Here is a 14,424-nt window from a genome sequence, read left to right as displayed (position 1 = left end):
TAAACAGCAGGGACAACGTGGGGGGTGAGGTAACATCCTAGCCTGACTCATTTTTCAACCTTAAAGGGATCAGTATTTTCCCCATTTATACTTCATCTAACTTGTGCAAAGCTGTTGTGGTAGAGCCCAGTAAATAAGTCAAGGAGGGGACGGGAACCCCTAAATAACCTGGTGTGCACCATAACTTATCTCTAGGGACCATGTTAAATGCGGTTTGAGGTCTACAAAAGCAACATAGGGTTATCTCTCCTTCTGAGGACTTCCTAACACTTTATTAATTGAAACCTGAAAGCTAATTTTGAAATGGAATTCACCTGAAATTGTGTTAAAATTCTATTTTTATTGATCCAAGTAAGGAGCTGATCTAGTAAATGCTTGCAAAAGATTTTTGGGCTGGAATGAATGAGACGTATTGGTTGGTAATCAGATGGATCAGACTTTGGGTCTTTCTTATGGGTATAAATAAGTTCTGCCCCTTTCCATGAGGTTGGTATCTCACCTCCTGATAAAATAGCATTAAAAAAACATGTAAGGTAAGGTGTCGAAATTACCTGTTCAAACTTAAAAAGGTCCACCAGATTTGATCTAATCTTGGTGTCATTCCATCCGCTGTGATCTAATGGCCACAGACACTGCAACCTCGATGAATGCCTAACCAGCTTTACCAGTAACTGGATTAAGAGAAGAAGTCTTGCCAGGCATAGGAGTCTGCATAAAACCAGGGGCATCAGGGTTCCGAAGAGTCACTCTGGGGCTGCTAAATGTAGATTTAAAATGGTTTACCCAGTCTTGTGGAAGAATGTGTGATTCTGGTTTCATCTTAGTTGTCTTTGCATGATGTGCTATTATATGCCAGGAAATGGTCTGGTGTACTGAGTGTATTGAAGACAAAAAGCCACTCCAAATTTCTCTGTCAAATGAGGATTTTGCTTCTTTTCAGGCTAATTTATAGTCTGCTGTAGCTGACTTTATGTCATGAGGGTACACTACGGAGATTAATCTTTGTTGACCTACAAACCCTGTTTACCATGTGGGATCAGCCTTCTGTGGGTGATTTTTACATTGGGGAGGTTTAGTAAAGAAACACATTTTCCCGTACCATTTGCAATGCACATCCTTTATCACATCGGGTGCTACCTCCATGATGGCCTAGGAACTAGGTCTTGGTATAATAGGTATACTTGGACTCGTTATCCACAATGCCCTCCCACTTAACTCTCCTCTAATTATTGCTCACAGTAAGGACTCCCTGAGGCAATTGATGAGTCTCACTACCCGCTCACCACTTCCATGAAGGGAAAGGTGAAGAGGGAAGTGGCCAAGCTCATGTCTAGACAGAACTTCCATATCAATGGTATTTCCCCATAGTTGAATATCTAGTAGAAAATAATAATTTTGGGTCTGGTAATTGTTTCTTTTAAAAGTGAGATGCATCTCTAAGTCAGATTTGGTTCTGCCATTACAAACCCTCAAATGGCAACTCATACAGAGATCCATCAACTGCAGGGTAACCCGTGCGAGGAAGGTTAAGAATGGCCTTGTAATTTGGGTATTCCCTCAGTATTGATCTTCTTCCTCTTATACTGCAATGTGGAGTGTAGATTAGATAACCTACATTGAAATCCCTAGCCACAATCACAACTGCTTCTTCCTGTGGTAAGGTGGAAATATAATCATTCAAAGTATGGAGGACAGGGGAGTCAGCTGATTTGGAAGCTCTCTTAATATATACAATAAAAAGAAGAATTTCAGTTTTATCAGGGATGGAAATCTCAATCCTTACAAGCAAAAGGAGCCCTAGGGGGAAGAAAGGAGGAAGCCGCCCCCACTCAATCAATATTCAACAATCAAGGCCTCCCCCACCTAACACCAATTCATGTACGACCAGTGGCAGAGTTAAACGGTCAATTGTACTGTTGCCCCAGATGCGTTACTTAACACTAATCTATCGGGTCATGGTGTGTTTACATAAAAGATTTTTACCCAGGTCTAATCCCACTCTCAATAGTGAAAAATAAAGTGAGCAAAGAGAGAGTGCCTCACGGTAGCAACACCCGAGGAGGTTCCTGGCAGGTAATTGCCAGTTTACCCGCTTCTCATCATTGGTCACTCTCTCTTTGTTGTGAATAAAGAACAAAGAAAAACACAGAAATAGTAAATATCCAACTAATATAGGTGCCGTGCAAAAAATGAACAACCTATCTGTCCACTCATCTAAATTGAAAGTGAAGAAGTGAGTGTGTACACCTAGAATCCCTGTGATAGCCAAAGGCAAACGGCCACCACTGCTAAAATATGGAGCAACTTGCTAGCTTAATGACTTTATTCCGCTGCTGCAAGTAGTCCCAATTAAAAATGGTTCCTTATGTACCATATATATTTACATGATGCCGACATGTTTCACTGCTATAACTTCAGCAAATTCGTCAGGGCAAACTTGGGGTTCTGATTTCAGTTTTTGCTTTTCTTAGTTCACACGACCTGTAGTAATGTTAAAAAACACACAAACAACAGCGGAAATAGAATGTTAGTCCCCAATATCGGACTGCATGAATCTCGAATGTTATAGACCACACCAACAAACATATACCAAGCACACAGAGTAAACTATGTACAATGTTACCTGATGGCTGCCTTTTTAAGTGATGGCTGCTTCTAATTTCCAGAAGTTTACACTTTTTAGCCCAGTCTCAAGAGACTTCTCAGCTCCTTGGGATCTGACTTGTTAAGTCTAATCAATCCTAGACATGCTGCCTCACCTCCTGAGTAACTGTAATTATTGGTGAGGCATGAGTGTTCAGCTTGGAGACTTTATGAATTAATGGGCACAGAAATGCGAGCCTAAAAGGAACCAGGTGGTTAAAGAGCAACTCCTGTGTTCTGTTCTTAGCAAGGCTATCACAAAGATTTGTAAGCCACTTGGCAACCACACCCTGCCTCCTGACTACCTCTTGCCAAGATGGTATGCCCAATGGGTGCCCTGAGGGGGCCGGTATCAATGTCCATGTCATCTCTTCCAGATGCAAAATGATTATGTAGTGGCTGGATGCGACATTGGCTCGGTAAGGGTCTATAAGACCAAATATCAGGGGGTAACGCATGAGGCCAGCAGTCAAACGCAGTCAAACACCACCATGAGGCAGAGTCAAATGCACTTGTAGGATTGTAGAGGCGCAATGCCAGGCGTGTGGGTGTATTTACACCCATATGGCACATGCAATTATTTTATACAAAGTATATTGGAAAGAATGAAGTCTTCGATTGATGTTTTTCAGTCTTGATCTTTGCGATTACTTTATTTCATTGCATAATATTCTTCACAATAGCCTCCACAATAGCCAACACATGTTTAGTCATAATCACAACTTCCTCAGGGATAAGGGTACCAAAGAGATAATGGGCAATGTCTCATCTCAAAAGGTAAATAACTTATATACCGCCACCAGTGACTTTTAATGTGACAACATTATTTCTCTCATGAAAACACAGTGAGCACATTGTGACCTTGTTACAAACTTAGGCACATTTGCCCTGTTTTAATCCATGATAAGTTATTACACTGGTCAATTGCCCAAAAAGAATATGACAAATGTACTTAAAACCATGCTAGAAAAAGACTTTATGGGAATTTACACAAGTAGGTGATAACATGCAGCAACACTTTTAAACACAGAATCACAGAATTAGCTCATGACCAATATCAGTGTTGTACAGTATCATGAGGTCAGAACAATTTAGAACCAACAAGAACCTGCATGCAGGTGAAAAGCGGGATAGCTATATAGCCATTTACCTCAATATCAAAGTCCCTGTATGAGGGCATTGATGCTCCAAGTCTTATATAAACTACAATTCCATCTACAAAAACACGTCTAAATAAAAGCCAAGCCCTACAGATATCACAAGTTTGTTGTTGTATCCCAAGGCTACAAAGTATTACTCACCCTCACACAGTATGGATTTGCATGATGCTTGCTCCCATCCCTCCCTGATAAGGCTCAGAGTTCTCCTACCAGGGTGTCCATAAAGGAGTTTGAAGGGGCTAAACCCTGCTTGATTCTGTGGCACATCCCTGTAGGCAAAGAGAAGGCATGGCAAGATGATGTCCCACTTATGCCGCATGCGCACAAGCAGGCCGATAATCATGCCATTCAAAGTCTTGTTCTATCTCTCCACAAGACCATTGGTAGGGGGATGATAGTGTGTGGTGAACTTGTAAGTTGGTGAAAATCACAAGTTCATAATCAACTCGTATACCTGGTCACAAGTATATGCTGAAATGTCAGCAAACAACGTTTTCAATAAAGTGCTTAATTGCTTGAAGTTGTTGAGAATCTCTTCTTTATTTAGTGATCCATAAATTAATTTGACATCTTAATGTTACTCCACATTTTAATGTCACCATCAGATTTCCTTAACTTCTGTTCATTTTAATCACCAAAAACATGGCCACTGTTGGCCTCCCAATGCATTTCGGCGCAAGCCAGCGCCTTTTTCAAGGGATCTGCAAGTTTAAATAATGATAATTACCACTGGATAGTAAGCAAACAAACAAAACTGTTCACATTATGATAATGTCAATACATTTTTTGAAAAGTAACCTAACTGGTTAAAAGATGCAAATAATAGGTTGACTCGCTGTTGATGAAACACTGTCTTCAGACGCGCTGCGTGTATCTTAAACTCGCTTAACCGTTACTAGTGTATGAAAAGCCTCGATAATAAAAGCTATACCACATTAACTGGGGAAGTTACTCGTGTTCAGTGCGAGCGCCTCGCATTTATAAAGCTCCATTGTGACAGCTCTAGCGGGAAACCGCTGTTATATTTAAATGCTTCACCCGAAGCTTTACGCGCCTTTCTTACGCTTCCAAAGCTATTGATGCGATCGCGCTTACCAAAAGTCAGTCGGAACGACGCTCTCAAAAGGCTGCTACACTCCGGTGCTCAATACACGGAGTGGCGGGGACGGTTAAGAAAATTAGAGGGAGGAGTTAGCTACCTAGCCTTGCGCTGTGGATCCTGGTACTCGTAGGCATGGGTAATTACTGAGGCCACATTATCCTCCGTGCGGGTGCAAAACAAACATTGAAGACATCCGCTGCGCAATGCATAGCGGTATGCGAGTTTAAAGAAAACATGAATCAAAGCACAACATGCAATAATTATATACATTGAACGGTCAAATTCTTTACAGATAGCACTGAAACTACACCCTTTCATTGAGCCCCAAAGGTTTTAAAGTCCTAAGACGATATATCCAGTGATTTTCTCTTTTGAGCAGCTGGGCTTTGTTGTTAACCCCTTCATGTTTTTCCACATTTTCCAGAATGCACGCTTTCAAATCACTAATTTCATGACCAGCTTCCATGAAATGCACCGCTACCGTAGATTTAACTTGCTTAGTCCGGATTTTGCTTTTATGCTCATTCAAACGAGTTTTAAGTTTGCGCTCTGTATGGCCAACATAATGCAATTGGCAAGGGCAACTCAAGACGTAAATCAAGTTCATCGAATCGCATGTGCCATTCACCTTTAGATAGATGTTCTCTTTGTATTCTGGGGGTGATAGCTTATTGCCCTTCTTAATGTTCCCACAATTGCTACAATTCAAGCAGGGTAAAGTTCCTCTCCACACCAAGTATGGGTTTACTCTGGTTTGACTTTTCAACAGTTGGCCAATGTTTTTTGAACGTGTGTGAGCAAACAATGGGTCTGATTCGAACGCTCCCTTAAAGTCTGGTTCAATCCGCAGAATGGACCAGTGCTTTTTGATGATAGTTTTAAATGCTGTGCTGGCTGTGGAGAATTTACTCACACATGTCATCCGCTGCTCCTTACCACTGGGTTTGCTACTCAACAAAGTTTCTCTTGGGATTTCCTTCACTCTATCTGCGGCTTCTTTCAAGACTGATTTGGGGTAACCTCTTTTTTCAAAACGTGTGGACATTTCTATCATCTGATTCATTGCTTCCTGCTGGTCCGAGACGACTCTTTTCACCCTCATGAGTTGGGACACTGGCAGATGTTTTTTAAGCGCTGGAGGGTGGAAACTATTGAAATTCAATAGGTTGTTTCGATCTGTATCTTTTCGGTATAAACTGGTGTCAAAACTGAATTCTCCTCGAGTAACATTCACATCTAAAAAATTGATAGTCTTGTCTTGAATGTCCCAAGTAAACTTGATGCGTTCATCAATTAGGTTCAATTTCGAAATCTCTAATGAAAATATTTCTTTGGCACCTTCCCAAACAATAAAAATGTCGTCGATGAAACGGACATAAAGTTTAATGTGATGTTTCCAAATATTTTGGCTCAAAATGTTCGTGTCTTCAAAAATCCTCATAAAAATATTGGCATACGTCGGCGCAGCCGGATTTCCCATAGCTGTACCACTCTTCTGGATATACCATAGTTCACCATGCCTGAAATAGCTGTGCATGAGGGTAAACTCTAAGAGTTCCATCAAAAAAATCTTCATTGAATCATCATAGTTACTATGCAGTAACACATTTTCTACTGCCTCAATGCCTGATAAATGAGGTATCGACGTGTACAATGCTTGTACATCTATGGTGGCCATGTAAATCGGTTGTTCTTTGCTACGTTTGATATCCGCCAATTTTTTAAAAAAATCTGTAGTGTCCTTGATATACGAGTAAGCTCCCACTGCAAATTCTTGGAGGTATTTATCAAGGAATTTCCCCACAGGTTCGTGTATGCTCTTGACTGTTGACACGATAGGTCTACACGGAGGTTGGTGTAAATTTTTATGAATTTTCGGCGTCATATAAAATGACGGACTCCGTGGGTCTGTTTGCACAAGGTATTGTTTGGTCTTCTCTCTTATGGTGCCATTTTCCACTGCTTTCTTCAATATTTGGATCAAAATATCTTGGATTTCTCTTGTTGGATTGTAAGTAATACTCATGTATAAATCGGTATCTTCCAAATGTTCTTTAACTACTGAATCGTAGTATGATCGATCCATGATGACAAGTGCGCCACCCTTGTCTGCTTTCTGACACAATATGCTTTCATCCTGACTGATGTTTTTAATGATCTTTAATTCCCCTGGAGATATGTTACCATGTTTTTTCCGGTGAGGGTTAATCTTGTGTAAATCCTGCTTACATACGTTCAATGTATATAATTATTGCATGTTGTGCTTTGATTCATGTTTTCTTTAAACTCGCATACCGCTATGCATTGCGCAGCGGATGTCTTCAATGTTTGTTTTGCACCCGCACGGAGGATAATGTGGCCTCAGTAATTACCCATGCCTACGAGTACCAGGATCCACAGCGCAAGGCTAGGTAGCTAACTCCTCCCTCTAATTTTCTTAACCGTCCCCGCCACTCCGTGTATTGAGCACCGGAGTGTAGCAGCCTTTTGAGAGCGTCGTTCCGACTGACTTTTGGTAAGCGCGATCGCATCAATAGCTTTGGAAGCGTAAGAAAGGCGCGTAAAGCTTCGGGTGAAGCATTTAAATATAACAGCGGTTTCCCGCTAGAGCTGTCACAATGGAGCTTTATAAATGCGAGGCGCTCGCACTGAACACGAGTAACTTCCCCAGTTAATGTGGTATAGCTTTTATTATCGAGGCTTTTCATACACTAGTAACGGTTAAGCGAGTTTAAGATACACGCAGCGCGTCTGAAGACAGTGTTTCATCAACAGCGAGTCAACCTATTATTTGCATCTTTTAACCAGTTAGGTTACTTTTCAAAAAATGTATTGACATTATCATAATGTGAACAGTTTTGTTTGTTTGCTTACTATCCAGTGGTAATTATCATTATTTAAACTTGCAGATCCCTTGAAAAAGGCGCTGGCTTGCGCCGAAATGCATTGGGAGGCCAACAGTGGCCATGTTTTTGGTGATTAAAATGAACAGAAGTTAAGGAAATCTGATGGTGACATTAAAATGTGGAGTAACATTAAGATGTCGAATTAATTTATGGATCACTACATAAAGAAGAGATTCTCAACAACTTCAAGCAATTAAGCACTTTATTGAAAACGTTGTTTGCTGACATTTCAGCATATACTTGTGACCAGGTATACGAGTTGATTATGAACTTGTGATTTTCACTGAGTAAACGTCACACCCTGGAGTAGAGGGTGTTCCTGGAGCAGAGTGAACATTTTGGGTTGCCCATACAACTTCAGCAGTGCTCGAACCACCTGTTTCTTTTTTCTGAGAACTTGTAAGTTGCACACACTCATCCTACATGGACTTCATGTACGCAGACATGAAGTAAGTGCCTCTGTCAGACACCATCTCCCTGGGGAACCCAACACGAGTAAAGATCCCCATTAGAGCTCTATCTAACGCAGGTGCAGTCACCTCAGGGCAATCGCCTCTGGGAAGCGGTGACATGGCCCTTTAGGACCAGGAAAAACCTCTTGCCGTAGGCTATCTTGGGGTAAATTATGTCGATGCCCAAACTTTCAACAGGGGTGTCAATGACTGGTAATGGGAGCAGGGGAGCTTTTGCTTTTTCCCTGATTTCCCAATGGCCTAGCAGGTGGGACAGAACCTGAAGAATTCATCTCAGGCTTTCTTTATTTGGGGCCAAAATAAGTGGGAGACAAGCCTTGGAAAGGTCTTGTCTTACCCCATATGTTCTGCCAGGGGTATATTGTGAGCTAAACCCAGTAGGAAGATCCAGTAAAAACGGGGGACCACCAGCAGTTTGGTTGCCCCAGCAACAGGAACCTTATGCTCAATATAAAAGAGCTTTTCTGCCAGTAAATGAGGTGATCCTCAGAGGCTTCACCTGCTGCATGGGCTGATGCCTCATTCCTCAGGCCCTCAAGAGTAGGACATTCTTTCTGTGGTTAGCAGAATTCCTCCCTGGTGGGCCCACCCTCAACTTGCCAGCTGGCAGGCTCAGGTAGGTCACCCAGGGCAGCAATGTCTTGCCTGTCTCGAAGGCCTCTTACTCAGGGAGCCTGTCAACCTCTACAGCGAAAGCATCAAGTATCGGTTTATGTGCTGCTTGCCCCACTTCTTGGCAGCTGTCTGGGCCACTCTTCTAGGCTTCATACATCCTTAACTCCATTTCTGGGCAGCCAAGGCTTGAGTGGCAATTCTATCTTCTCAGACAATCTCATCATCACTGAGTGAGACCAAGCACTCTAACTCGCTCCAAGTAGTGTGCTCCAGGTCGTGGCTTAGCAAACAATCAACAAGCATGGCAGGGCTCACAGCTAGTTTCAGAGAACCTGAATCTCCCTGAACTCAAAGTTAAAAAGAGCCTCCAGGAGATGACTCCCATGATTGACGACAACTATGATTTGGTGGAATATGGTTGATAGGACCTGTGCTGCAGTCACCAACTGACACCTGACAGTTGTCATGCTGGCTTATGCTTCTGGGAGAGCTTCCACACATTGCCCATTAATGCTGACCCACTGCCTATACTTTGAAGCATTCAAAGGCATGTAGGCTTTGGCACCATTTATCTATCTTCCAGGAAAATTAGGGTCACCTCTTTCTGTCCTCCAAAACTAACTGGGATTATCTCCTCCCCGAGTGCTACACCCGCCAACCCTGGTGTCTGCCCACCAGTGGGGGGCTGTGCTCTCTTGGGATATTTGGAGTTGCCCTTATTAGACCCATATTTTAAGTACTCTGTACTTTGGGATGCAAACCTCCCTGTCTTCTGGTAAAAGAACCACTTCCTTTTAGGCTCAGACTGTGACTAGTTATCACAACTCCCATGGGAATTATTTTGGGGTACCTTTCGAGAACTCCTTGCTTTTAAGTTTTTTTCCTTCCTCTTTCTTTTGTTGGGGACCCTGACCACCTTTGTGGGTTTCTCCCCAGATACCTTTTTTGGGCACTCTGGTGCTGGTCCAGAGGTCCGTCTCCTCAGCAAACTTCCTGAGCTTGTGCACTCTCATGATCAGATGGTACAACCCAATAAAATCATTAACTTTGCTGCTCCTCACCCTGCCATTTAATGCCTTACTAAAGTAATCAGCAAAATCTACCCATGATTGGTTGGGGAGGTTCTGGCTGTCCCTGAATCTTTGGCAATTTTTTTCAGGAGTCAGCCCAAATTTGGCAATCAAAATGGCCTTCATGGGGTATAATTTGCCCCCCAACCTCTAATGTTAGAAGTGTGTCTATTACTCGTGTTGACATGTGTTTCCACAGGCTCCCCTAGTGCACGTTCGGAACTCTGTGTACTGCGCAACCTCATAAGCAGAATACCACTTATCAATGTCATCTGCTACCACATAACTGGGCGCCAAATCCTTGGTTATATGAATCCTCTTGTCTCCATCAGGTAAGTTGTGCATGCTGCTGCCATCACTGCTGGAATCAGACTGCCTGGCCTTGATGTTCAGCTGTTTTAGACTCAATTCATGAACCAGAAGAGGTTTTGTCTCTGCTAAGGCTCTCCTTGCCTCAGCCTGTTAGGTGTCCCTTTCAGCCTTTTTCTTTTTGGACTACATACTTAATTTGGCCAACTGTAGCTCGAATTCTCTCTCTTCTCTCTTCTCCCTCAGCTCCTCAGAGGATAGGCCACGGGAGGAAACACTGCTTCGTGATCTCACAGGAAGCTCAAATCCAGGGGTGTCCCCTCATTTGTTCCAGGTGGTTTCTCAGGCCTCCCATTGCACCATTCTCCTTAGAGCGGGCTTCTGCCCAGGTCCTCAGAGCCTTTTACAATTCCACTTTCTTGCTTCTTGGTTGTATTCTTGGCAGGAACTCCCATCTCCTTTCGAAAGTCTTCAAACTGTGTGACGGTTATATGATTTCAGGTTGGCCAGCTCAAATTGTAACCAGGTTAGGATAATAAAGAATAATTTTATAAAAACAAGAATAAAATGACAAAAACGTCAAAAATCCAACAAGCAAAAGTATAAGTATAAGTTTAAAGAAACTAGATAACTGGTTGCGCTGGGCAGGGGCAAAGTCAAACGTTCTGTGCAACAGCCTTGGAGACTGGGACAGATACAGGTGCCCACTTGCCCACTGAAGCAAAGTACCTTGATCCGGGATGCATCATTGATAATGTTACGAGATGCAGCCGAAGTGATACCACGTTGTGGATGCGATGCATCAGTTTTCACCATTAAATAGTGGTAGTGAGTCAGTTCCAAGTGCGACTCGCTTGTCTGACTTATATGTGGCTGCTCTGTCTACAGGAGGCAATGCGTTGATCCCATAGGCGATGCACTGTTCCCAAAGGTGATGTGTCTGGTCTGCTCCAAGCAATGACGAGGATGCATTTGTTCTGGCTCACTCAAAGAGAAAGATGCGCCTGTTCCAATGACGATGTGTGAATTCTGGTTGAAACTGGACTTTATTTCTCACCAATTGCAAGGGCCCAGGACTGGGTAGGCACCACTTTGCAGTGCAAGACTTGCAGCAAGCAAAGTCAAGGTGCTGTAACAGGATTAGTTTAAGACTTTGATATCCCTGAAACGTAGAATAGGAGGCAAGCCAGTAAATCCTTGGAATCACTCTGGGTTCAAGTGGTGCAGGTCCAGTCATTCTCATCCAGGCAAGAGAACAGCAGGCAGCAGGGCAGCTCAGCAAGGCAAGAGTTCAGCAAAGCAGCAGTCCAGGAGAGTGGCAATCCTTTCAGCAGCACAGCAGTTCTTCTTTATGGCAGAGTCTTCACAATTCCAGAAGTATATACTAAAGTCACGGCGTCCGATGTCCAGTACTTATAACAAGTTGTGCCTTTGAATTGGGGAGACTTCCAAGAAGGGCTGAAATGCATAGAGGTCCTCCCTTGCTTCCCTGACTCCAGACTCACTATAGGGTGGTATGCAGTCCTTTGTGTGTGGACACGACACAGCCTATTCAGATGTAAGTGTGAGGCTGTGTCCAACTCCTCCCCCCATCTTCCAGCAAGGCTCATCAAGACACACCTCAGCTCCCTTTATGTCTAGAGGGAATACACAAACCTGAGTTGTCACCCAACCCAGACTGATTAGAGGCAGGCAGCAGGCACCAAATGGCTAAAGTAAGCTGCAATTTAAAATCTGACTTCACCATACCTTGTAATTTTAAATTATCAGTCCCCAAACACCAAACTTGAAAAGTCTATCTCTTCACAATTGAGAATTATGCTTAAAAGATATCAGATAGTAATCTCAATGTTATCCTATGGAAGAGATAAGCTGTGAAAAACAACATTGGAATGTTTTCACTACCAAGACTTGTAAAACTAAAAAGTTCATATCCTGCCTTTTAAATACATTTAACCCTTCCATGTGGCGCAGAGGGCATACCTTAGGGGTGACTTATGTGTATAAAAGGGAAAGTGTATGCCTGACAAGAGGTTTACCTTGTCAGGTCAAAGTGGCAGTGATTGATTGGAGGCTGCCAAGTTCCTCAGTACCTTTGATTTACATCAACATATTGTTATGTTACATTTTAGGACCCTATTGTAAGTTTCCAGATTCATGCCCTTATATAGGTATAAATCACCATATCCTTATATAGGCATAGAAATCATAACCATATTTAGGCATAGCTCATGCAATCCAAATACGGCAGGGCTACTTCCACTTATTCCGAAAATCCACAACGATTTCTTGGAAAACTCAGCTTCAGCAGCCGGGGACGTCCCCTTGCTTGAATATTGATTTGTCGAAGAACTCAAGGAGTTTTCAAAGAACTGAGACCCTATGATGACGTTATTATGTCCAACTGTACGTCAAAGTCGGCATCTTCAAGGTATAAATATGCCCACACTCGCCCAAGCAAACACACGGTGGTTTGGAGCAGTTCGACTATCTACTTGCCCGACGTGCCCTGCTACAGCAAGTGCCGAAGGGAGCCGATCCTCCAGCAGACGCACTGAGAGAGACGCTGTCTTTCTCCTGCCGAGAAATCCAGCTCTAGTGTTTCCAAGCTACCCTTGCGGGTTGTTGGGAAATCGAGACCTGAGCCTGACCTTCTTCATTCTAAACTAAGGTACGGAGCTGATTAGACTCGTAAAGAAATATTGAGCAGATTTGTGGCAAAAGAATACTACATTTATGCTACACCTCACTTACTTCCTCCCTCTTACTAAGCTTAGGTTAGGTACACCGGGTAGATGTATTTTAGAAGCACCAGTTGAGTACTTTTAGCCTCTGTTATTTATGTATGTATTTATATATGGTTTAGGAACCATACAATGCTCTTACAGTATTATTTTATTCTACTATTTATACTGTACGCATTATATTTTACAAACAGTTTTACTATTGTAGCAGTTCATTTCTTATGCTTGAGAAAGAAGACTGTTCAAAACCTTTTATTGAAAAAGCCCGTCTTTCTACTTTGTCTGCACCTCTAGTGAAACGAAGTGTGCACGATTGACTGAGTGAAATATCTATCTATTGTTTCCACGACTCTGAAAATACGTATTATCTTGGGGAAACAAAGTTGTCATGTTTATGCGGTTGTCAGAGACTAATCCCTGCTTGTGAATTCAAAAAAGTTTCTAGTGACCTCTGAGCTAGCTGGCACACACAATTAAGTCTAGTATATTCGATAGAGACCTAGTCGACCTCAGTCCTACGTCTAATCTATAGGATATGTTATTCCAATGCGCAGAGCCTATTGGGAATATAGGAACTACACTACATGGCGCCCAACGTTTGGTAAGGCACTAATTTAATGCTAGATACTAGAGTAACTCAGTTGTGCTTTTCAGAGACCCCTTTATCCAGTAAAACCTCCAATAGACGTCTGGATTGGGTTAAAGGATAAAATATCCACCTTAAACTGAGTATGACGAAAAATCCTATGTATTAGCTTTTGGTTTTGTTCAACGTTGAAGGATACAGTGTTCCAAAACATTGTGCACCTTATCTTTATTTCCTTGAAACTTGCTCTGCAAAAACTTTCATTAAACAATGTTGAATAACGACAACAACGCAACCGGTGGAGTTGCAGCAGCCCAACCGGGTTTAGACGTTACAGGGTATAATGAAGACGACGCGGATGCTATAATCATCCCAGAAAACGTGAGAAAAACCATAGCTATAAAGCTTATAGAAAATGCCCTATCACCGAGAGGTGGTACGGTTATATTTGTCATAGAGGCACATGAATATTGGCAGACATAGGTATTCTATTCATGGATTGTCTTTCCACAGGCAAATCCAACAACACATGTGTTCCACTTCTACAAGATGGAGGAACCTCCAGCGGAATACGTTTCTTTCGAGGACGTTGAAATTCCACTAACTTACCAAGAGCATCAGCTCTGGTTTAAAGGTGCCCTACAATATCAAAATCACATTATCAGGCTCGGTCCACTAGGTAGACCAGGAGCTACATGGCCGGTACTAGCCAGCTATACACCACATCCTAACATTGAAAGAATGTCAGATGTAGAATTGTTAGCTCAGCTAAAACAATTAATTAAAATACATAGACAATTGGTACAATATGTCATG

This window comes from Lissotriton helveticus, chromosome 6, assembly GCF_964261635.1.
Source record: "Lissotriton helveticus chromosome 6, aLisHel1.1, whole genome shotgun sequence".
Lineage (NCBI taxonomy): Eukaryota > Metazoa > Chordata > Amphibia > Caudata > Salamandridae > Lissotriton > Lissotriton helveticus.
This window is presented reverse-complemented; position numbering follows the sequence as displayed.